The sequence below is a fragment of the Lonchura striata genome, chromosome 3 (genome assembly GCF_046129695.1).
Source record: "Lonchura striata isolate bLonStr1 chromosome 3, bLonStr1.mat, whole genome shotgun sequence".
Classification (NCBI taxonomy): domain Eukaryota; kingdom Metazoa; phylum Chordata; class Aves; order Passeriformes; family Estrildidae; genus Lonchura; species Lonchura striata.
In genome coordinates this window covers 64,133,685-64,159,373 of record NC_134605.1, presented here as the reverse complement: position 1 = coordinate 64,159,373, position 25,689 = coordinate 64,133,685, and the positions used below count along the sequence as shown (strand labels likewise).

The window sequence follows — 25,689 nt, the reverse complement described above, 5'->3', positions numbered from 1 at the left end:
AATGCAAAAGAGTAAAAACTGTCAGCAGAGATGATGCCACAAAGTTCTGACTCTATAAGATTTATGGGGCTGTGAGAAGCTATTTTGAATGAATCATAAATAATTACATATAACATACTAATGTAGCTGCAGAATGGGAGTTAGTTTAGTTTTAGCCACTAATTCAAAAGACTCTCCTTGTGAGCATTTGGTAAAAGTAGTTTAGTAGTTTATTAGGAAAAAATCTTCCTAAATGGCTAAAAATGAAATGAAAAAAAGAGGAAGAAATAAAATTAGGTGTCATAATCCAACAGCCCTGTTAAGGTTGTTGAGAAAAGGTAGAAACCTTTTTTCTCCATGAAACATTTCATAAAACACATGCATGCCTCTTAATACATTACTGCAGAACAATTGTTTCTAGTTTTATAAAGATGACGTATCATTTTAACACCGATAATTTAGCAATAGATGCAACACATTCAAGGATAAATGCTTTGGGCACAGTGGTAGAGCCAGCTGTCTTTGATACTAACATCACATCTACCAGACTCAGTGTTTTGAGAGGCAAATTTGACCTAATGCCCAAAGTCCATACAGCCAAGTGGAAAAAATTTACCAGCAACGACCAACTTGTCAACTACTACTGTTTCAAAGATTTGATGTGTTGTACTGGAGGCTGATTTTATCTCATTGGCCTTAGTTTATGCTGGTATTCCTCTGTGACAGCAAAGAATTTCTTTTGGTTGTAAGCAGTAATAGTATCAGTCCCTAACTAGAAAAGTTCCTGAGGATGAGGAAAGCCCCATCCTTTTTCTTTCAAGGCTCTAAATTATTGCAAAGAGACAGAGAACTCCCTGAATGATGGAGATGAATAGGAGGGTTGCACCTAAAATGAGAGTCTGAGAGCTGTGTGCTGAAAGAAGCTCAGCCTGGTTTCCTATATTTGGCTTTTCAAAACATGTCCTAAGAAGATCACATTCCCACTGCTACAGCATCTCTTCTTGCTTTTCCCTACTCAGATCTAGGCTGGGAAGTCCCCTGAGCTTGCTAGTACTAATATGCCAGTATTGATAGCATGGGGTGTCCAAGGTTCTATAGAATAGCAACAGACCTTAAGGAAATGCTCTTTTGCCAAAGTTTTTGTAAGTTAAATGGACAAGACACATAAGGAATTCAAAAAGACAAAGAACTGGAAAGTAAAACCTGAATCAGTCAGTGACAGAGCTAGGACTATAATATAAATATCCTTCTGCCAACTCAAAGACTGATTTTTTTTTTTATATCTCTGTCTGTCATTCCATATCTGTTTTTTTCCCAGTAGAAGGATACATATAGTATGTGATCTGCCCAATAAATATGGTTATATTTCCTCTCTTTCATTTCTCCCTGTCCAGAAAAAAACTTACAATTAGAAATGGCTGGGAACTTTTTACAAAGTCTTTTTCCACCAAAAGAAAAAAAAAAAAAGTTACCCGTGGGAGTTTAGCTGGTATGAAATTTATTGCCAAAATGAAAATGAATACGATAATATATATTATTTACCTAGAAAATAAGGCACCTGGCATCAAGCATATAACCTATATGAGGAAGAACAAGGATTTGAATCAATTTTCTAGAATGCTCAACAAATGTGTATTCTATTGAGTGTTTCTATTTGCCTTTCTTAAAAAGAGAATATAATCTATAATCTAATGTATAAACCTAAGAGATTATTTGCGTAGCACCCTGTGTTTTTTAGCACCTATACTTTTCCAGTTTGAAATTTATAAGTGAACACTTTATCAAATACATGGATTTTAGAAATTATACCATATAATTATCCTGAATAATTTTTGGCCTGCAGATTTCTGCAATTAGTGTGTTCTTACTGTTATATATTCAAAAAGAGAAGTTTAGGTTGTTTTGATTATGTAAGGTTGAAGAAAAGGTCATACAAAGCACTTCCATTCTGACTGGCTGGGGTCTACACCTAGATCCAGGTTTCTGTTTCGGAACTCATATTCTGCATACTGTTAATAACTACTAGTTTGTGCTTTAACTTTTCTGTTTGAAAATGTCTGACAGTAAAATTATCTGCTTGGACAGAAGAGGGTATAAGCAGAGCCATTTTTCTTATAAATACTTGCCTGATTACTTTTGCAAATTCTTTTTGCAATGATTTCCCAGACTGTTTAATATCCAGATCAAGCACCTTGAACGTTAGGATGGGAGTGGAGTGTGAGAAGATATTAAGGAAGTGAATGTAGATGCAGATGTAGAAATAGATTTGAAGCAATTAGATGGAAGCCAGTTTAACCAGATCCTCTATCTGCCTAGTGCATATTGCACAGAATTTGGTATTCTGTTTTTCTACCCTTCACCCCTAACTGCATGTCTTGCTGTGTAGACTTTAAGTAAGCTGCATGACTGAGACAGTGTGAAGAAAACCTAAAGCTACTCTAGTGTCTCTTTGGGACTGAAAAGTGGGTCTTCGGGACTTTGACTCTGGGGGGGTTTATGTCACTGCAAAAGGGCAGACATGAGAAGACTCCAGTCACATTCATGCCAGTCCCAGAGTGGGAAACCTGCTTGAAAAGCACCACAGTTCTTGAGCAGGAGCCACCTGACACCCTGAAAGAGGAGAGCTGGCTTTGCAGCACTCAAGCACTAAGTGAATTTGCTGAGCAGATTAACTGCTCCAGTGCTATTTATAGCACATTCCCCATCCGATGGTGCAGTTCTCCATGCCCTCTAGTTTGCCTTTCCTCAGAAAGGAGTTGGGAAAGTGATAGTCCCAATAGACTGAAGATAACTATACACGTACAGAAGTTATGTCAACATATGGTTTATGTAGTGCAGCCTCAGTGCAACATATTTTCTGCTCAGCGAGGCTTATTGACTCGTGTTCAACCTGGCTTGTGTTCACAAAATTGCTTACCAGCATATAATGGAGTTAGCTGTTGCATTGTTTCAGTACAGGCAGATTAAACTAATTTCTGCCTGTTGATTTTTTGATGTTAAAATACACTCAGTGCATAATTAGGTCATTTTGTCTCAATTTTATTTTTTTTAAAGACCTGGATTTGAAAGCAATTGAAACACACACCTGAATCTTCATCTATCAGAAACTGGAGAAGATTTTATTCAAGAAAACAGTCCCACTAATGCTGCTGATGAAATGTCTTCTATTCTAAAGACTATTAGAATCACATAATTGTTTTAGTTGGAAAAGAACTCTAAGCTCTCCTAGTACACCCATTAACCTAACATTGACAACTCCACCCCTAAAGCATGTCCCCATTAGAGTGTAATATTGAGATGCTACACCTGAATTATTTTCCTTCACTATCTAATGCAAGAAATAAAAGTCCTAAGAGACCACTAGAATAAGTTTTCCCAGAAGTTGTGACTGTGCATTGGATAAAAAATGCAAAATCACTGTCTACTGCACCACACTGGAAAATACTGCTGCTAATCATTCAGAAACAAGCTGCGACTGGCTAAGACACACAAATATTAAAAGCAAATATTTCTTGAATTTACTAGTTCCTTTACTTTCTACTTTACATTGAAGGTGCTAAGGGCTCTTTCCTGGAAAAGTTTTCCTCCTGATTGAGGAAACAATAGACATGCAATAAGCGTAGACACAGAAGCTTTTTGTCAGGACTAGTTCTTGCTTACAAAAGCATTTTGCAGATTTTACATAAATTCTAATTTATTAAGGGATCAGATTTTACATTAAAAACATTTATGCTGGCTAACAGGAAAATGTTAGGTTTAGGATTTCAGGAGTATTTTTTTCATTACATGGCTGCTGGTGAGCAGAAGTATGTCACTGCAATTTTGCGACAGCAGCAAAACTGCATTGAATTTATTTTATTTTATTTTTTTTTTTTTTAGTTCAGGGTCACTAAATATATGTCAGTCTGGTCAGCCATATTCATCAAATTCAGATTTAGATAATTTAGCAAGACATTGAAAGGGAATAAATGTTATTTTTACTTCTGTCATAAAATAAGTTATATTATTTTGACCAAAAACATAGTCTGTGTAAAATATATATATAAGTAGATTAATTTCTGTTTGTGCCTACTACATTTCCTAATAAAACTTAGAAAAATGAGTTATTAAACACCAAACATACTATTTTCCAAAGATCTCTATGCTGTAGCCATGAGTAATTACTGTACACTCAGAGCTCTGTATGTTTGACAAATTTAATTAATTTGTCAATTTCCTTAATCTGCTAAGCATTTACAAATTAAAAAAAGCAAAAACCTCTATTCTAAAATTATACCCTATGTTTTGCCTCAGAGCAACCCAAATTTCTTGTGAGGTCAACTAGTCATTATATTCATATGACTGGTTTTTGGACTAGTCTTTAAAAAATACACAAAATAGCAACATACATGAATTGGAAGCTTTGGAGCTGCATATTATCTTTTAATAACATGCCAGTGATATAAAAGTGTGAAAGACTTCACACTGATCTCAAGTATCATAATGCATTAGCACTCAGCGAGGGTCATGGTCTTTTCTAAACCTCTGAAAACAAGGAATTATTTGCCTGGGAGTAGATTACTTGAAGGATGGGCATCCTAACAGCTGGATACTCCAGGATCAGGAAAGATCCATGAGCAAACTCAAACGATGAAGGAACTCTGTAGATAGCCACAGGTTGTTTGGGTTGTCCTTGGGCTGTAGAACTACTAGGAGTCCTACTAATAAGCTTCACCATATATCCTTGTGGCTGGACTGCACCTCCCATTGCTGCCTTTCCCTGGGTGTAAGAGAAGAGAAAAGGTAGAAGCACCAGTAAGACAAGTATGGTAAAGAGAAATGTTTCTTTTGCAGAAGGTATCATTTGTGGAAGGCAATATGTTCCACCTCCTAAGCAGAGAAATAAATACACAGGATGAATTATCTCTGTCTCACTGGCCTTTTTAATTGATCAAAATATTATTAAATTTACAACAAAAACTGATAAGAACAAGAAATACTTTTAGAGAAATGTCAGTCTTGAGAGCAATCTTAATCAAGGCACTAAGGAGCACAAAATAGAGAAATGTCTGAAATTGTCTGCCTGTTCTAGGATCCGATGTAATAAACAAGAGAACTGAGAACTGCTCAATTTATTGACTTAATTTTACTTAGATGGTATTAATAAATTTTGAAATATGTTAATGACTTATAGAACTTAATACAGAAAGGGACCAGCTGAGTAAATGAAGAGAGTGGTACTTCATCAGAATGAAGTTATTTTTGGATCAGCATCAATTTGGAAATAAATTATATTGATTATATTAATACTTATGGATTAATGTTCTAGTAAAGAATGCCAAAATCTGCTGCTGAAAACCACACCAAACTAGTAAGCAGGACAATCATGTACTTAAGTATGTGTCCACACTATGCAAGAGGAATTGTCAGCACTGAAGCATCTTTGAAATTCTATAATGTTCTAGAAGCAAATTTCCCATCCCAAAAATTTCCAAATCCAATCACAGAAATTCTGTTTTAGGCCTTCACTCAAAAGGTGCAGTGTACTGGTAGCATGATTAACAATCATGTACTCATACGTATTATTTTACACATTATATTAAGCACGTCTTCCTTTTCCATCAAGATTCAATGCCAACAAATGCAATAGAAAAATCTAATTGAATTCAGTGACCTTTAATGGTACTTTTTGTATTTATACTCTCAATTTCTGGCAAATATATTATTACTCATCATATATAGGCTGCTCTGACAGTTTGCTTTACTTACATGAATAGTTCCACATGGATACTTTATTGCAAGGAATTTTGGGAGTCACTAATAGCTGGACAAGGGACACTGATTACTGAATTCCTGTCTCTGTTTTCAGTTTTGGACTGACTAGTATGTTTATATGATGCAGAAGTCAACCACAGGATGCCTAATTCATACTTACAGCAGTGCATGTTCCTATTATTTTGTGTAATAATATATCATTTACTTTATAAAGACTTTTCTCATTCTATTTTATCAGTGGTTCACAGACAAAGTTAGAAACAAGTTGAACATCAGGACTTGTAATTTTTCTAAGCCTTGTCTTCAAATCTTTCCTCTGTCCATATTAATTATAAATTGCATTCATTACACTGAACACTATTTATTTGCTTCTTCTGTTTATCTGTTTTGCCTATCTGTAATACCACAGTGGGAATGGCATGTACAATGACAAGAAAATGACCCGTGTCAAACAAAATAGATGGTTTGCATGCAGATAAAAAAAGCAAAACCAAAATATTTGCAGCATAAATAATATTTTTTTCCATCTTTTGTTTTCCCATTGTTCAATATGAATTAAAGATCTAAACATCTCAACTGCTACCAGCAAAAATTCTGCATCTATTCCTCTATCAAAAGATGTGATATTTAATAACTTTCCTCACTGCTTCTTCTCCAAGATATGAACAGAATTTTTATTTCTCCATAAGAAGGGAAATTGTATTTTAATGTCCTAAAACCTTAATTCAGCTTAGTCTGATTGGATTTTTTTTAATATGTAAATGTCTCGTTCTTCCTGTTGTGCTTTTTATTAATGCATGATATTTCTCTTCATGAAAAAAGAAAAAAGAAGTGAAAGTAGTAGCAGAGGAAAATACACTAAATATGAAGGAACAAATAACCTGCTAAAGGCAGAGGTGAACAGGCCTAATAAGAGGCCCCATTTTAATAGTTCAGTCTTAACAGATTACCACAATGTCACCCCAGAAAAACACCTTAAATATAATGATAGCAAATTTTTCAGTGGTACTGGCAGGTATTTACTTTCAGGTTTTATTCAGCCACCTGGCTGAATAAAGCCACCAGCTTTTATTTTACTTTAAGGGACCAAGAGGTAACTGTAAATAAGACTGAAATTCCCAGGGTAATTCAGTTCTAGAAGAGAGGTTCAAACAAGCTGTCCCTAATCCATCTGTGTCAATATATAGTTAAGCTCTGAATCTCCTTATCACAGCTTGTTTCAGATGCTGAAAGTTTGCATGATTTCCAAAGTCAACTACACAAATTCATATAAGAAAAGTCCATTGAGAGTTATTGTATATGCCAGACAACCAGAGCAAAAAGTCAGTGAGGCACAAATGGTTGCATGATGGATGAGTATTCTTCAGTGGAATCACTTACAAACTTCCATAGGCATCCGCTTCTTGACTTTTTGATAATAGGACTCTGAGCTGAGGTGTGACCCAGTCAGATCACTCTCATGTTCTTATGCATCAAAATAATTGAGATGGCACATGTTACTTTCTGAGGAAAGCTCCCCAACACAAGTAGCTCACTGAAAGTGTACATGTTCAGTAGAAAGGCTGCCCACCTGAGATACTTAAATTACTATTTCCCACTTAGCTACATTTGAGAATTATCAACAAAACATCCTTAATTTTCATGTCCAGCTCTTCATGTCCATCCAGCTCTTCTGGGTGGATTTGAATTTACTATCTGTAGGCACCTTCCCTGAAGAAACTGGTTGATACCTACCTCTTGAGCAATGGCCTAATGATTAGAGTACATCCAGGAACTGTGTCACCTGGATTTTGATCAAGGCCCACAGGGTTGGGCAACACAGTTAGCACTCCTACAAAGAGCATGCTAGTCTAGAATAGAAGGTTCCCATTTTGTACGGTATTCAGGAGAGGTCTTTTTTGTCTGAGTTGAAAGCTGGGATCCCAGGAGTACAGATTCTAGGAGGGCGGGAGATCTAGCAAGAGTGAGGCTCTCTTGGGAAGCAAAGGAGAGTACTCCGGCAAAATTCAGGGGTGTGATTTACTTCCAGGCCATTGCTGGCATGCACTTCATTGAAAAGCAAGAGAGGAAAAGTAATGAGGAGTCTAGACAGCAAACTCTTGTATCTCTGTGGCCTTGGGGATATATGAAAAGTCTTTTAATGTTCTTCTGTATACATGTCTACATTTAAGTCAAATAATATAATAAATGGAAATCAAAGCCTTCTTTGCTGAATAATTTTTATATTCATTTAATAATTTCCTATTTAGAGCATGAGTTTTGAAAGGTTTCTCACATTGCTACGTCAAGGAAGTCAAGGATGGTCTGTTTCCCCAAGCTTGACACCACTGAAGTGGAAGCAACAGGAGGGAAGGGGTGAGGAGGCAGCAGCAGGACAGCTACTGATGACAAAGCAATCTGCATTTTCCTGTGGAAGGCAAATAAGAGATAACCACAGCAAATGAAGGATTAAACTGGGAACATGTTTGCTTAAACCTAGAGTAATTTCCAGTTACCATTGTTTGATTTCCAAGCAAACAGTTTGTTGCCAAATTAGAAAAGTTTGTATCAAATGACCTGAATCTGATTACAGTTAGAGGTATATTAGGATAGTCATGTTTGTAATAATTAATAAGCTTGGTTTTTATGGCTGATTTGAAATGCAAGTAATAAATTTTGTGTATTTTATTTCTGCTATGAACATCTATTTCAACCACAACTTTCACAAGGCTTTGCTTCACTCATTATCTGTGGAGGTGCTCAGGCAAAATGCTACAAACCTGGACAGGTCTGAGCTTTCTCTTTCCTGAATTTCAAACTGCTGAAGGCACCTTTTAAACAAAATGTGTCTCTCAAAATCATTCATCAGGATGTTTCTGTTACTTTGCACTAAGAAGAGGTTCAATATTGTTTCAAATAAATATTATTTTACACTATTTTGTTCCTCTTGTTAAGTTCTGACAGTCAGTACAATCACTCATAAATATATGGCTGAGGACAAATACAGGCAGGTTGTATATAAGTTGTACCTATTTTTTCCTATACACCAAGAAGTATTTTTTTATCTACTTTTGTATTTTCTAGGCCATTCATGCATCTTTCTTTTTTGTATCTTTTATATCTATTTGTACATGAACTCCTGGTTACCATCCTATTCATTTTTCTATTTATTATTATGCAGAGGAAGATAGAAAAGAAGATAGAAATTAATGCTGTCTTGCTGTGATGTGATTTCAAATTTATACCAGAATTAATTGAATATGGCTGTGCTACTCACCAGTGGGTGACTGGTCATGAATGATGAATTGCAAGTGGAGAATATATATAATCCCAGAGTGACTCCAAGAAACTAAACAATTACTATTTGAGGTGTAGCTGAGAGGGTTAGACAGTTTCCAAACAGTTAAATGGATAATTTTGTATCCTTCCTATACACAAGCCAGAAGTAATTTTGACAATTACTTGTGCACCTCAAGATTCAGATAACCACCTGGTTCCTCCTAATTGGCCTATGATGGATGGCAGAAAAATCCTGCTGGGAGAGTTTTATCTGGTACAGAACTGAGGCCTGATATGAAACTCATTGATGTCAAGAAGGGCCTTCCAAAAAAACACCAGATCAAAAGATGTCTTTTGTGGAACTACAGGGACACAGTGTTGCAAACAGAAAACAACAAAATAAAAAAAATCCCACAAAATTATCTTACTGCTTTAGTATTGGCTGTGGGATGGTACTAAAAGCACATAATCCAAAAAAGAGAAGACTTTATGTCAGAGATATCTGTCACCAGGTGACGCCAGCAATTAGATTTTTTCATTTAGCTTTCTTATGTGTTTTATAACATTTTAATACATACTTCATGCCTAGTGTTTTGTGATGTCTATTCTATGTACCAGGTGAATAAATAAACCAATAAAACCATGTAATTTACATTTTTGTAAGTATAGCAGTGGAAGAGAACAATTAGTCTTGCAAGAAGACTTTGGGGTTGCAATGATAAATGTTAACAACCCTCGAAAATCATCTTCTGGCATATAGAGAAAAAAATTAATCAATTACCAAATACTTGTCATTTTACAGAGTTTTCAATCATTTTTTAACCATACCAGTCGCTAACTTGCCAATTGGCCTTTGTGGATGAGTTAATAGTCCAGATACTGTCGTGAACTGCCAGCCAGAAACAATGAAGTTGCCATTTAAGGATGTGTGGTGGAATAAATTTCTTGATAGGATTATAAAATGGAACACATAGAAAACAGGTCTGCAGACAGATAGCCTGCAATTCTCAGGAGGAGAATTGGAAGCAGAGGTCACAGTCCCTTACAACTAGCCCTTCCAGACATTACAATGTTATCCTGAAGGTAAAATAGGGTGAGTGTTGGTGGAGATTATTTGGATTGAAAACCAGCAGATTTTTGTCATATTTTTAACAGTATATTGATTTTAATTTATGTTGTTAGCCTGAATAATTTAGATTATATCAAGACCGAAGATTAAATTTCAGGAACTTTCCTTTTTCATTAAATGCTTCTCTTAACTGCAGGTCTGCACTTGGACCCCATTTAATGTTTTAGTTAGGTTTAATATTACATTAGAGCATACAGGCCAGCCAAAACACAGCCTCACTTAACATCTGGCAAATAACTAAGCCAAATAATGAACCTGAAGCACTCCTTGTTGGAGTCTCTCTTTCAAGTATGTGAAAGGTGATGGACTTGTTTCATGAAAAAAAAAGCCAACACATATTTGCAAACAGAGAAATTACACGACAAATGGATTTTAATGAAGAAATTTCCTTTAGGTGATGGATGACAGGTCCTCATAATTATTTGCAGGATGAAAAATAGCTTTCTTAGAAAGCATTTAAAGAGGGACAACATTCAGGATTGACCCTGAGGTGTCCTAGCACAGATCTTTTCTGTTCTATTTTCCATTTCTGTTCTTCTGTTTATCAGTGCTTTTTCAATCCCTTTGCTTGGTGGAAGGGAAGAAATAGATGAGTTGAAAATCATCCAGTGCAGACTTTCCTCCTGTGGAAGAGATTAGCAAAGTGAAGCTTATAAAGTCTTTGTAAACAGGCTGCATACTTAGAAATCATAACAATTTTTTAAATGTAATGAGGATTTTCATTGAAAATAATTTTGTTCTCTATTCCCTTTGCCCTCCAGAAGCAACCTTTTTGGAAGTCCTTTTCTCTATTGTTTTTAGATGTTATTTCTTTTTTTCACTTCTTCCATGCTTTTGAGATAGCTGCCAGTTCTCTGTCATTGCTCCCAACCAAGTCTGTATCTCTTTGAAGTCACCAGAATGTCATTATTTCAACCAATGCAAACTCAGTTTATCATCTTTTAGGTTCCTATTTTTTACTTCTGCTAGGTCTCTTATTGACAAATAAAACTTGGGACCTGTACCTGCAAACATACCAGACTTCCTTAATTTATTTTCCAGTTTACTACAGTAAAATTTGGGGTAGTTTGGGATAGGGAGACAGGAGAAAAGATGGAATGGGAAAAAAGAGAGTTTGGTGACAGGAGGACAGCTCACACATAATGCAGTGGCTGTCTCAGGACTAGCTTTACACATTCTAGTCAACATTTCAACAACATTAAGTTACGTTCAGAAAATATTCTGTACTTTGGAGAATAATTCTGCCTGTAGGTGTAATATTAACTATTTGATACTTTTTGCATACCTCCCTCATTCCTTTCTAACAGCTTGGTTTCAAGTTTCCCAAACTTCCACAGATTCTTTCTGACTTACATGTTTTGATTCTAACTCCTTATGTCTGTATTTTTTGGATTGAAAATTATATAATTTATGGTAAATCCAAGAAGCTGGAAGCAGCACAAATATCTCAAAAAATGGAACAGGATCTTCATCATGGCGCTAATTCTGACCCTATTCAGTTCATAAATCATTACGGAACCTCATCTTTTACTTAATAGTATTCTGTGAAAAATGATGTCAGCAAATTGCTTCAGTCCTTAGACTTTGGGCCAATTAGGAATAACAAATCACAAATTGTGGGTGTTCAAATCTCCTTCAATTCTCATTATGGAAAGTTTTGCTCACTACTGAAAAACTGTTAACTATACCTAAAGATATGCTCTTCAGGGCCAGTACAGGACATTTTACCACTCGGTGAGAACACAAAAGTGGATTTTTTCCTAGATGTCAATGGGGAAAGTCTTTATATACAGGTCTGCCTCTGGCCATACACTGGGCGTGGCAGAGCTTACAGAACCAGTTTAGATTTGTGGTAGAGTATTTCTTCTCCCTCAAATTCTGCCAGGAGATGTATGCACAGATAAGAGGTGCAAGAATGAGAACCCTAAGCAGATGTAGGGACAAAAAGGAAGCAAAACACCTTTGTGGGAATGGCCTTTGCCTCCAGCAGGTCTCAGAAGACCTGATGGTACTCTGGGTGGAACCCGTCAGATCTTCTCATAGGGGGAGCTGAAACCTACTAAAGCCTATTCTGAAAGGAAGTTTGCCCTGCCCTGATCACAAGAATTACCTGTGGAACAGTCTGTGCAGTCTGGGAAAGCTGCATTTCCCTACTGTAGACCTCATAAGCCCTATACAAGCAGTCATGTGGATTTAAGAACCCTAAAAGTTTGAATAAATGTCTTTTAATGATTAAATAATTGCCCCCTGAAGCACCCCAAAAGAAGCCAAATGAAAGAGGAATCACCGTCTACAAAAGATTAAAACAAAATTTCAAGTTCCTCAGCCAACACATTTTGTAGTTTCTATGAGCCAAAAAAAAGTTAGGAAAACTTTCAAGAGGTGAAACTGTTTCCTTTTTTGAGCCCTCCTGTCTCCCAGACATCTTGTTGAATTGACTTCAAACTTTCCATTAAACTTCTGCTTTGCCAGAATAACAAACTTCTGAAATTCTAAGCAGGTTGGTTTGGTCTGGTAAAAGGTAAAGAGCTAAAAATTCTGCCCAGGAGTAAAAGCCTGCTGCCATCTTTAGTAGAGAGAATATAAAATGAGAAATCCAGCCCAGCAAACTAAGAGCATTGGTTGTGTACATAATGTTTATTTCTGAGCAGTAGTATTTAGTGCCATTTAGACTGATGTCAGAGCGTTAAATCAAAGTTTTACTTAAATCACTCCTCTGGACTTTGAACTACCATCTGAAACAAGCATTCTAGCAAAAAATACGCCACCTTTCTGTTTCTTAAGTGCTGCTGTCAGAAGGACTTGATGCCCTCATGATTTGCATAATCACATGGAAATATTATTCTTAAAGTTTATTTATAAGTTTTATTCCTAAAATCAAGTAGCACCCTCTACTGGGCAGTAGATCTTCTTCTGGGCATATTGATCTGTCACTGAAAATAAAATATCTTGCCTTAATTAAAATGCCTGCATAATTATCTATGCTGGAAAATCAGAAAATGTGACATTAGTGTAGAAATGTCAGGGTGAGTGCAAGCACATAAAAGCATAGAACCATATGTGAAAAACTATATACTGTATTTTGGAATTCAGCTCTATGAATTTCAACTGAGTTTGGCTATTTATCACCAAAACAGAGTTGGCCACAACTTTTTTGGTTAGTTTCATATTTAGATTTCATCAGAAGCTGAAAGCCTGAGCAGAAACCCATGTGTTCCATTTGTTGGCATGGATATTTTCTGTCCAGATAAGTGAAGGTATACGGCTTTTTTAGAAATATTTGGAAGGTTAGCTCATGGTCCCTTCCAAGGTAATGCAAGAGATGCTTATGTTTATTCTGCAGCACTACTGAAGTGCTGTGGTTTTAGTTCAAGACATGCAGCAGGCAAACCAGACAGATTGCCCTTCCTTTCACTCCACTTCAGAGCCCTTAGTGGGTTCTTTCAAGGTTAGAAGAAATTTGGTTCTTAATGTTTTAGCCTCCATAAATGCCTGATATCATTTGCTCACAGAACCTGGCAAATGCCTCTGTCTGATCTCTCCCAGTTGCGCTCTCTCTCTCTCTCTCTCTCTCTCTCTCTCTCTCTCTCTCTCTCTCTCTCATTCTCTCTCTCATTCTCTGTCTTTAATGAAGCTTCATCTAAATGTCTACTTTATTCCTTGTGTTCTGTCTCTTTTTCTGTCCCTTTCCAGGAGTTCTGTGACACAACTGACCAGAAGCACCATATTAGAGTCTAAGGACAGTTTGTCAGAAGAGCAGTTGTGCAGGAATGACCTGGTGATGTGGCACTTGGCTGAGAAACCAATCTTCTGAAAGCCAGCTCTGAACAGTGCTGAAATCAGTGTCTTCCTGTCAGTCTAGGGCACCTTGGATCAGGCCCATGTGCACATCTGGATGCAGTTTGTTCAAAAGTGCCTGCACTACCCCACCTCTTATCTGGTATCACTTTTTATGGGATAAAGGAAAGCTTCAGCCTTACATCTGATGCTCCACTGTTTCATGATTCTTTTACAGTAATTAGATTAATATGTGACTTTCTCATCTGTTTAATTTATTGTTGCCATTGGATTTAGATCTTTTTTCTCTGCTGTCAGTATATTAACCTCAAAGAATGTGCAACCACTAGTTTCAAATGCATTAGTTGCTTTTGGTGATTTTGGTGGGGGGCTTTTTGTTTTGTGTGGGTTTTTTAAAAGGAGGAATATATACTTTTTCCTGGGCTAAATATTCTAGCTCACAATATTGTCATTGAATCAGATAAAAGCATATCTGGAGGAAATTAACTCCTTGGCACACCTGATAGAGAAAATTTTAGTAGGAAAAAAAAAAATCTAACTTAAAACGTTGATGTAAATCATAGCAAGAGTTAGTCTGTATTTGGTAAATTCTGATTCTTTATTTCTTGCACCTATCACATGGAAATCCATGCAATTATTTTAGAAAGTTCAATTTCAAGTATTCAATAGTTTGAGAAGATTTTATTCTCACTAGTGCACGGTTATAGATGACAGAAGGAGCAGGACAATGTATTTGCTCTTCATGGCTGGAAATTCTTCAGATTTCAAAGCTGGAAACTTTTAGAAGCAGCTACTCAAATGTATCATGGAAGAGATAATACCCTCTCTGTTTGCCTTAAAAATGTGGCCCATGAGTAATGTCAGAACACTTTTCTTTTACTGAAATATGACCTGATTCTGTAACTCTAGCTTTACTTAGGAAAAAATTGGTTTGTTAAAGAATTCACACAAGCCTATTTTCAGTGGTTACAGAAATGGGTGTGGAATACAACTTAAAATAAGGTACAATTTTGTCCTTATGTAGAAGATTTTAGTAACATCCACAGTAGAATCAAGTTATATTTTTGTATTTAAAATGCAATACTGACATGTTTTTCAAGGCATATGTTACATATAATTTTGTATTATCCTTTGATGTTAGTACACAGTGGTAAAAAATTTTCAAGAGTGCATAGATTTGGCATACTGAGAAGAAAGATTTAGAATATGATTGCTTTGAGTTGGAAAAAAAAATTCAAATAATGAGATTTTCCTATATTTGCAATTGGAAATTGGCTGGAATTCTTCACAAAACTCTTGGATTGCACGCCTAACCTGCTTGTACCTGTAAGAAAATCAGATTATTCTTATTCTTGTAATACCTTAGCCATCCATCCCAAAGAGTTGTGAAATACAATTATCTCCAACATGTCCATATAATTATTTTATCCTGGACTTTTGAAAGCATTTTTATGTCTACCATAAATTGTAGATTATTTTATTTAAAGCTCTACAGAGGAAGGACATTTGTAGTTTGTACTATGATTTCAAAGCTTTTGTTCCTTGTAATCCAAAGCAGCCCTTTTCAACTTTTATACCATTAATGAAGAGGAATTCTAAAGAAAATAAACCACCTTTTGAAACATACAATACACGCTATTTTTGGGGAGATATTTTTGTACTGTAATAATGTATTTTTAAATTACAGCATTAAAGATTAATTTTAAAGAAAATTTTGAAAAGAAAATTTGTATTTATCAGCTCCTCAATTTTAATTAATATGATGTATATTTTTCATTTATTTTCCTAGATTTTCCTTTCAGGCAAAATTTCTTCTCTCCTTTACACAGTCTCTGGACACATTTTAAATAAGAGAAAAATAAGCAAATCTTATATAAGTCAATATTAGGCTTACTGGGCAGGACACTTCTTTTTAATAGAATTATAAGGAAGTTATGGAAGGTCAGGAAATGCTGAGGACAAAATGTGAAGAAGATGGATAAAAAATTTGCAGAGGGATGAAAGTTTAAAACTTGTATGTCCTAGACACAAAAAGGACATGGTGATATAACTAGTAGAGATGTGAATGAATTGAAAAACATGGTTAATAATTTAATTTTAAAGAAAACCTGTTATCAATAAAAGCTTATTTGTGTGAACTGAAGAGAGAAACTAGAATAAGAGAAAATTAAGATGACAGAAGAGGTTACAGTGGGTAGACCAGAGCAGGAGTTGGTGACTGAAATTATGCTGAGATAATATATGTATCCAAAAATAATTTCCATGTTTTAATGTTTTTTATTTTTCTCCCAAATGCCTACCCGAACATTCTTCCTTTTTTGTTTCTCTTTTATACAACAGTTTTTTTCTCTGAAATTTATTGCCCTGCTTGCTAATTCTGCTTCCTTGATCAAAGTTCATGAGCTTTCCTCTCAGATCAGCATGGAAGAGACACGTTCACAGGAACATGGAGTCAGCTGTGTGAACCATTTCACCCTGAATCTGTGACACACATCCCATGAAGAATCACATCTGTGTCCTTTTCATGGATGTGACCTGACACACAGCAGCACAGAGCTCATCATTGCTTGGCATGAGCAGTGGTCTCGTTTCAGCATCAAGCTTGTTCCTTGTTGCTTCCAAATATTAGATTGTCTCAGAAGATGTTGCTTAAATTATGCTCATCACTTTTTCTTTAATAGAAAGAGAGATAATCCCAGCTGAGTGTGGCTGAAGAGCTATGCAGTCAAGAAGGTTTCACTTTCATGTGACAGTGCCCCTTGACACTCCCTTTAAGCATCCCACACAGCTTTCAACCCACGCATTCATAACATTATTGCTCCAGAGACTCATAGTCCAGTGAGTGGAGAGTTGGGAACTCCATCCCTGAAAATGCAGTTGGAGGTGCCCAGCCACTAACAAAAACAATGGTGGGAGGAGGGCTGTTCTTAGGGACTCAGATCTGTAGGGGGATAATCACAGGCTCCACACACCGCTGAAGCCAACTGCAAAGTTTTCAGTGCTTTCAGTGAGGGAGTGGATGGTGTCCTATGGGCAGGAATAGTATGACAATGGCACAAACCAGCCAAAACAAGTCATCAAATGGCATAGGTAAGCTCTTTGTATGGGGAGAGTTTTATGGGCTTCTTGAGTCAGCTATTTTGGACAATTATTTTTGAAGGCAGCAACAGGCACTGAGTCACACTAGTACATCTGAGTTCATTGCAGAACAAGTTGCTGTAGGCGCCCTCTGTGCATTGTCAGCCTATTTTCACCCTACGCAAAGGACAGATGGATTAGCATTTGCTAAGATTGTAGCTAATGTGCTAAATACATTAAGGAGTCATAGTTTATTAGCAAGGAAATTTGGGATCATAAAGTGCAACAGAAGAGCTGGTGTTCAGCAAGACAGCAACTTTAGCAGCTCAATATTAATATTATGAACAGTATCAACAATAAAGATAATAGCTTTTACTTTGGATACTTTACTAGCCAAGACCTTGAACTAAAATAATCCCTGATAAAGATTTAAAAAATCTTTATTAAAATTGCCATGCAAGTCTGATATGTAAGAGAATATATATAAACTCTATCTGGTTGATATGAAAGAAATAACCAACTGGCACTCAGTGCAGTGGGATCCAGACTGAAGAAGCAAGATTTGGCTAACTTAACCTTCAGCCTTCAAAATTCAGGACAAATTTCCCAAACTGCAACTTGCAGCTGCAGAACATCCTCACAGTTGCCAAAAAACAGCAGTGCTTTCATATTTATTCAAGTTCCCGTATTCTTTATACATATAATTTTTAAAGTATGGATCCTGCTAATCCACAAATACTTCTCCACACACAGCAGAGAGGTGCAATATGAAATGCAACAGTGATTGCTCACATAGAAAGCAAAGGGATTTTTAAAACATCTGCATAATTGAAAGTCCATTAGGAAACACAGTAAGCAGAATGGCATGCTGTAGTGCATCCCCCTCACCCCTGCAGAGCAAGGGGAAGACTCATGCAGGGGGAACAGCTGTTTGGAAAAGCCCTCTTGTCTCTACAACTAGGAAAGAAGTGCTCCTTCGGGAATCTTGTCCAGGTGTAGAAGCAGAGGAAAGTAAAAACAGGGGAAGGCAGCTGCTCATCATTCAGCAGCTGAGGTGAAAAACCCATGACATGAGCTAAAAATGAGGGCTCTCCTGAGACAGGAGAGTCAAGAGTCCAGCCAGGACACTCTTGCTTCCTTGCAAGAATATTTATGTCCATGGTGCAAAGAAGGAGATGGTGTAACATGGAAGACCCAGACAGACAAATCTTACTGAAAATAGATAACTCGTTACATTTTACAGGTGTTAATTGTGACAGGAGAGCACTTCTAAACAAGGCTGTAAGTACAGAGGATGCCCAGGGGTGCCTGTGTGTGATGGGAGCATCCCAGTACAAATATATTCCCTTTTGCTGCTCAATAAATACACACCTGTTTATACTATGACATCAATAGTTCTTGAAAGAATATAGCTATATTGGCCTGCTAAGGCCATTTTAGTGCTTTTGTTGGGATGATACTACTAGTATAAGATAGTTAAAAGCTTCTTTTTTCAGAAAATTCTTTCCTGTAACATAGTATTTCTTACCATGCACCGCATAAACCTGGGTTGTCAGGAGACCAAATAGAAACTTCCTCAATCCCTACAAAGTTTCCAGACGGATTATAAAAATTGCTTGCATGTTTTGGGTACCTGTCTGCCTTTCAAAATACTTACAATTCAGCGGGAGGTCTGCTGGATATACATTTGTGGGAATACACATGTGGGAACCCAGCTGGGAGGGGAAATGGAGTTGGGGGAGGCTGTAGCTTAGCGCAGGGAGAGCACGCGGTGTCCTGGCGCTGGCAGAATAGGTAACCCAAGTGTGTCTTCATGTGGTGCAATCCCAGCTCTGCCTGCAATGTAGACATGCCTTTGTAGTGACTGCTTCCTACTCTTAACGCTAAAGAGCTAGAGTGGCGTCTACAAGTCTGCCTGTGGGAAGGAGAGAGAGAGGGGGACTCATTAAATGTTATTATCTTGTGAATAGACTTGGTCAGACAAAACAATAGGATAGCTGAAGCTTGGGGGAAAGCTCCTCTGTGACGCATTGGGGTCTACATCATTAGCATTTCTTCAGTGACAAAGCCAAAGAAAAAAGGTCTTTTACAGCCCTTTGAAAACAGAAAGGCCAAAGAGATGAATGCAAGGATACACGTGGGGGTGTGAAAGATGGGCATAAGGTAGGAAAGGGAAAAGCTGCTCTTCCAGCAGTGAAATGCTTCAATCAAATTATTTGTGACTGGAGAAGCAGAGAAGGAATCAGGTATTTGGACATTTGCAATGAAGGAAGGAAAAAAAGCAGTGTGGAATAGGAGGGATATCCTCCAGCTGCTCAAAAAAATATAAGAAACACAAGAGAAGAAAATATGAGAAATTTCACTTGGACTGGTGTATTTCCCATGCTAATTAAAATAGAGGAATTATCGGGATTTTTCTACGTGTACCTATCTTGAAATATTGCATGGTCTTACAGAGCGAATGGAAAACGTGGCTTGACAAAAAGACTGGTGCTGTGGAATAAGATCCAGTAGATAGTCAGGATGTGGGGGACTTGTGGGTGGTACTGGGCTGAGGGTAACCTATGATTTAATTGCATGATGAGTAAGAGAGAGAGAAGTCTGATAAGGAGCTCAAAGATAACATTTGCTGCTTAGATCATGGAGTGCTGAAGATCATCACACTGATAGTACTGAAGATCTGGGACACAAAATATGATATTTAGTCAGAGCACAGTCATAGGAGTGTGATGAAAGATCCATAAAATTTGAATAATAGTACTATTCAAACTTAAACTGTGTTCACAACAAATTTCAAAATAACACAACAGAATTACAAAGCATAGGAAACATATATGTGTCTTGCCTACTATTAACATTTGATCTGTATTTGTTGATTTTGACACACTAACAATCTTTGAAGAGGGAAATAGAAAAAACTACAATGCACTGCATAATTTCACAAGAGAAGGCATGTTAAGAAGACAAAGCCCACTGACTGCGTATGAGTTTATCACACTCATATCTCTGCCTCTGACAGCTGAGAGACTGAGGCTATATGGAGACAAAACTTTCACCATTCAGATCTTTCCTCCTCCTCAGATCTTCTGCCTCGCAAAGTATCTATCCACAAGTGCTGCTGAAGGACATTGCACCAGCACAAACTAAAATAAAGACTTTGTAATGAAACAACAGAAGACTGTTTGGGAAAAGAAGATGTCTGCCTAGCATACCAAAGAGGAAGGAGGGAGGCAAAAAGCAAAGCATGCTGGCAAGACAGACAACTGAGGGATGTGTCCATGCAAATTTGAGGGTTTGAGGGGAAAGGCCTCATCGTGCTGCCAGCTACCATACTCTGCACAGCCTTTGCAGAACAGGACTGTGCCTTCAGTTCTGCTGAAGTGGGCTGAAGGACCCTACTCACTGTCTTGCTAGTAGGGGTATTGTGTGCAAGGCAGTACAGCAGAACAAGGAGGCTAGGCACATCTCAAGTATTTGGGCTGGTTTTCAGCAAGACTGCAGCGTCCTGAGTCAATAGGTGGTTTCACTACATGATGAAGTGAAAGAACTTCAGCTTTTTCGCTTTGACAATAGAGCAAGGCCTCCTAAAATAGCAATAGTTTCAGGCACTTAATACAAACATGCCGTTTGTCAAAATCTTATTTGCTTCACAGAGATGATTGATGAGTGTGCTATTTTGTGCTAAATAGGACAACATTCTGGAACATTCCTTGTTGATGACCATGAACTTTGCTCCTTGCAAGGCCAGCTGAGGCTGCAGTAGTGTAACGAGCATGTCCTCAGTGGTGACATTGGCATTATTACTTCTGGATAACCCTCTACTTCTAGATAAATATTTGCCTTTTAAAAATGGGGGGAAAGGCCTTGAATGTGCTTAGAACACTTTGTAAATCAGTTGTCTGAAAGCCAACTTTTTTATATCAATTAATTTTTGTTTACATACAGGAAATTTTTAGCTGTGTCTGAGCCGACTGTCTATATATTTTGAAGGATTGGGAAGGTCATTTGATTACTTGTGGCTGCATCAAAGATCCTTTATCAGTATCCTGAAATGGTCATACAATATTTGAAAGAAAAGCTTTTCCCTGCTTTATATTTTTTGGAGACAGCTGACATCTGCAGCATGTGTAAACTCAGAGTACCTTCTGTTAAATACATTTGTAGAATCAAGAAAAGTGTTTTGGGTGAAGAAAATATTTCCAACCCCTTTTGCCAGCTCTTTTTTTCCCCACTGTAGGACACTGCATCATGGCACATTGCAAAAGCAAAGTAGCAACAAAGCAACACCAGTTTTTGGTTATTCCCAAGAAGAAGCAGGAGAAGGTCCATGAGACAGAACAGATGCAGTCATTCAGTGCATAATGCTGCTTCTGGTTCTTGCTTGTTTGATATACTTTCATGTAACTAATTTATTATCTGTAATTTCCTCACAAGCCTTCAAAGGTTTAAAATCTTTGAGTGGGCTGAAGCATTACATGTGCTGCTGGTACTAAACTCACAAAGACTCTTGCATCCATTTTTTGATATAACTGCAAGGATCCAAACTCTTAGGTCTTTGTCATGAGTTGCAGTATAATTGGAATGATGCAGTGAGTTCAGTGTCAATGAAGAATGAATGAGATGGGTGTTGTTTGTAATATTACTACTGGTAATCTCAATATTCTTGGTATGAAGATCATTAAAATAAAAAAAAATTGCAGAACAGATGGAGAGATCAGACATTTCACAAAATCAACTTCTCTAGGCTGACAGTAATGGTATGTACTATTGTAATCTACATAATTGTATTATTCAGAATCTATTAAATGATCACTTTCTATTATACAAAGATTGTTATATCTAGTTGATCTAATAATATCTGTTCATAGCACTGCAAAATGACTCACATGATTTTGAATCTTTGATTAAGTAAAACTTTCCTTGTTTTAATGAACAAACGAAACCAAAATAGACTCACAGGAAGCAATAGTCTAGTAAATCCAATTTTTATTCATGCCTGAGAAATCTCCTCAAACATTGAATGAGTGCAAATTTTTTATCTGCTATCTTGAAATATATAGTTTTCCCATTCTTTCTAATGGAGCATATGGTTAAATCTGACTCTTGGGTACTTTAAAAAAGTCAGTTTTCTGGAAAATATTTCAAAATAAGTCAATTTGCTGGGAAGATATTCCATATTACCAAGAAATTAGGAAAAAATCCCAGCTCCTCTCAGACTTTCACTTCTAAATCTAAATGGATCACAGAGACAAAATCTGCTTTCACCACAAGAAGAAAAAAATACTCAATGCTAAATTTTCAGCCTTGACAAAGTAACATTGCAAACATAGAACTGAACAGAAATGTGAGAGAAACAGAACTATTCCATCAACTGAGTGATTGGCCAGTTACCACCTGCCTGGTCTATATCCCTCCAACATTAACTTACCCCTGGGTGCCTAAAAACTGACCATGCCAACAGGAAAGGTTCAGCAGCAACTACTCTGGCCATGCTCTCACATTTCTTTACAAGTTCTCTGGACTGCATTTTTTCTTCCTAGAATGGAAATGATGGAGTAGCATGTGTTGCAGTGATTTAGTTTGCATAGAGCCTGGACTTAACTCCCATGCTCTACAACTAAAGGGATCAGAGAACCTTTCTGCCCATCGTTGGCCAACAGAAGTTGTTAGTGATTTGCTCAAAGTAAGCTTTGTGCTCTTATTTGGCTGTGTCTAGACAGCCAAATATTTTGCTACTATCCAAGGAATGTGCAGCTAATGTCAGTTATGTATTCACAGGAAGGCATTGGTTCTGGAGCATAGGCTCAACACAATCACTGCAAAGGGTAGAAGCCAAGAGGCAGGGTGTTCTTCCTTGAGCAGGCTATTTATTATGGGGCTTTCTTAATTTCCTCCAAGAGACAAAAAATTTTGCATAAAGTTCTTTAAAATTTCATCAATTTAAAATTCAGCTAATATTCAGTTTGATAGTCATATGAGGGAGATTTAGTTAAGAGGCATTTTAGACATATAAACACACATAAAATTATTGTGTGGTCCAAGAATTACAAGCAGAAGAAGCAGAACTATCTTGTGTTTTTCACTAGCAAGTGGAACTTCCTTTGGATAAAAATTTATGACCTGTCTTGAGTAACTGTATTAACAGTTGACAAGTGTTTAGAAAAACAAAATGACAATTCAAGAGGTCAATATGAAGAAAAACCCAAACCAAACAGCACTAGCATATTTTGAAAAGGACAGTAACACCCTAGTAAAAATTTAGTTTCTGTTAGCTCCAAGTGGAGTTATGCCTGCTTGCAGAAATGACCCATCGTACAGTGATGGGCTGTTCTTTGACTACTTCTGAGGGAGAATAGTTGGCTACTAGCATTGTTGACTACAACCAATCCTATGAAAGATCAGGCAACTGTCTCACAAAGAACTGAGCAGCTGTAATAATTTGTGCCAGATAATGAACACTGCCCCTATTTATCAGCTGTGCAAGCAAAAGCACAGCAGAGGTAACTGAATTGTCCACAGCCATGCAAGGAGAGTTAAACAAGACAAACTTTCTAGGTGAAGGGTGGAGGCAGCAGACCAGAACATGAGGTACTTGGTGTTAGATTTAATCCTAACATTGCAGTAGCTTTGTTTTTAACTCAGCAATGTATCTGGCGTCTTGTCTCTCCTATACATCAAGTGCAGGAAGACAATATGAACAGTTTCTAGCTCTACCTCATAAACTTCTCTGAGCAGGCACTGGAGTTACAATAACATCTTTGTTGGCAAACTTTTCCAGGCACTGTAAATCTGTCTGACTCTAAGGAGAGATGGTTGATGTGCAGATCTCTAAGTCACTGTTGTTAAAAAACAGAGCCCCTGTTCATCCATCTTGGGCCTTATTTTATAGCATACCCTATAAATGAGAACTTAAAATAGTTCTTTATCCTTCCAAAGTGCACAGTCACTGGAAAGGATAACATAACAAGTTTAGCCTTAGGAACCTGAATCAGCTGAGAAAAGAGCAGCTGAAGGACACATCTGTGTTTGCCTTTCCCCATTCAGAGGCAGCCCCTGCAGTCCATACCTATGCTAGCATGCTTTTACTCCCTTAAGAAATGTAATCTTTTCACCCAAATGTTCACCAGACCAAGGCAAGGAGTTCCAATTTTTATCACTTAGCATCAGGGAAGCAGTGCAGTATTGTACAAGAATTTTCCCAAGGAATGTAATAACATGAGCTGGAATCATCTGGCTTCTTACCACATGAGGCTGTGGAGAGAAAAATAGCTATTCCTCCCTTCCCATAAGCACACAGGAGGACAAGCATCTATCCTTTGTTATCCATGCTGTAATGTGTATTTATTAGTAATAGCACAAAGATATTTTCCTCATGGTTTTGACAGTATCTTTGACATGGGCTAGGTGGAGAGGATTTCCATTTTTTGAAGAGGTTTAAGATTTTGAAAGATTTTAAGAAATACAAGCAAACAATTCAATTTGACTGGTGATCTCAAAATGGTAAGAAAAATATCAGAGAACTTACGCTGTCGTTTACTAGAAAGGCTTTCAGCTCTTCACTCTGCAGTATTATTCCGAACCTTAAAAGATTTCCAGGTGAGACATGCATGGAAAAAAAGTTTAACCTTTTTTTTTCTTTCCCCCAGCAGCCTCACTGCAGAGCCATATTTAGAAATGCTTGATCTGAAGGTGTTTGGATTTGGCAGGGAATGGCTATGATGTACTTTCCCCAGGGCCTGGGAAAGAGAAGCAGGCTGCAAAGACAGCTTTCACGAGTTACTTGCTCTGAAAGGCAGTGTATAATTATAGATGCTGGCAATGAAAGACAGAGCAGCCTCCAGGGATACCCCTTTTCTATTCTGCCACTTACAAGGATTCTTGCCTTTGCAGTCAAGTTCTGTCGTGTCCTGAGTAAGAAGCTCGGTCAGCAGGGAATGAGACAGCTTGCATCATCTTTCTCCTTCAGCTAAACTATTAAAAGGAGGCAGATCTAAGGCTCTTTTTTTTCTTTTTTTTTCCTCTTGGCAGACCTGTGACTCATGAATGCTGCAGGAGAGGAGAAACCAATAAAAACTATTTCTACTCTTTAGGTTTTGAGCTTCCCTTTTAGGGATCACATAAGGTAGAGTGTTCACTGCCTTTGTTAATACTGCTATTATGATTTATTATTATTACTAATACTATTACTACGATCTTGTGTTGAGGCATCTTGCATCCACTCTAAGAACAGGTTTAAGTATGCAGCTGATCTGTGTGATGATGCCTGAAAGCTTTGTACATTTGAAAGCTCAGTGCTAGGGCCACCTGCAGAGCTTTCTGAGATATGTACACCACCTCCAAAGATTGTTTTCAAAACCAATATTGGCTTCTCACAGCCAGGACCTGTTCTGCTGAGTGCCAGAAACTCCTTTTACCAACCTCTTGTCTCCCTTTGTGCTGTCCAGTATTTCTGCTGTAGTTCTGGTGGCAGAGATGGGAGGGAAATGCTATGGAGCTTTCACAAACTGCATTTTTTTCTGTCAGCAGCCTCTTCTCCCTCAGGTTTACATCAAACCCAGTGCCAAGTCTGTGGCTTAAGCCCATCTCTGCACTGGACTCCCAAAGAAACCAAAACAAAAAAACTTAATTGCCCCCACATCTCTCTGCCTTATGCTAATTATTTCAGAGACAGATATTATGGACTATATTCTCAT

General features: G+C 37.3%; 1 long non-coding RNA gene across 1 annotated transcript in view; it reads right to left on the bottom strand.

Moving 5' to 3' along the window:
* Nucleotides 1–10,465: 10,465 nt before the first annotated feature.
* LOC110479666 (uncharacterized) overlaps nt 10,466–25,689 on the bottom strand; it is a 129,490-nt gene continuing 114,266 nt past the window's right edge. The window contains exon 3 of the long non-coding RNA XR_004148046.2: nt 10,466–10,743. This is a non-coding gene — a long non-coding RNA (uncharacterized LOC110479666). The remainder of the gene's footprint in view (nt 10,744–25,689) is intronic.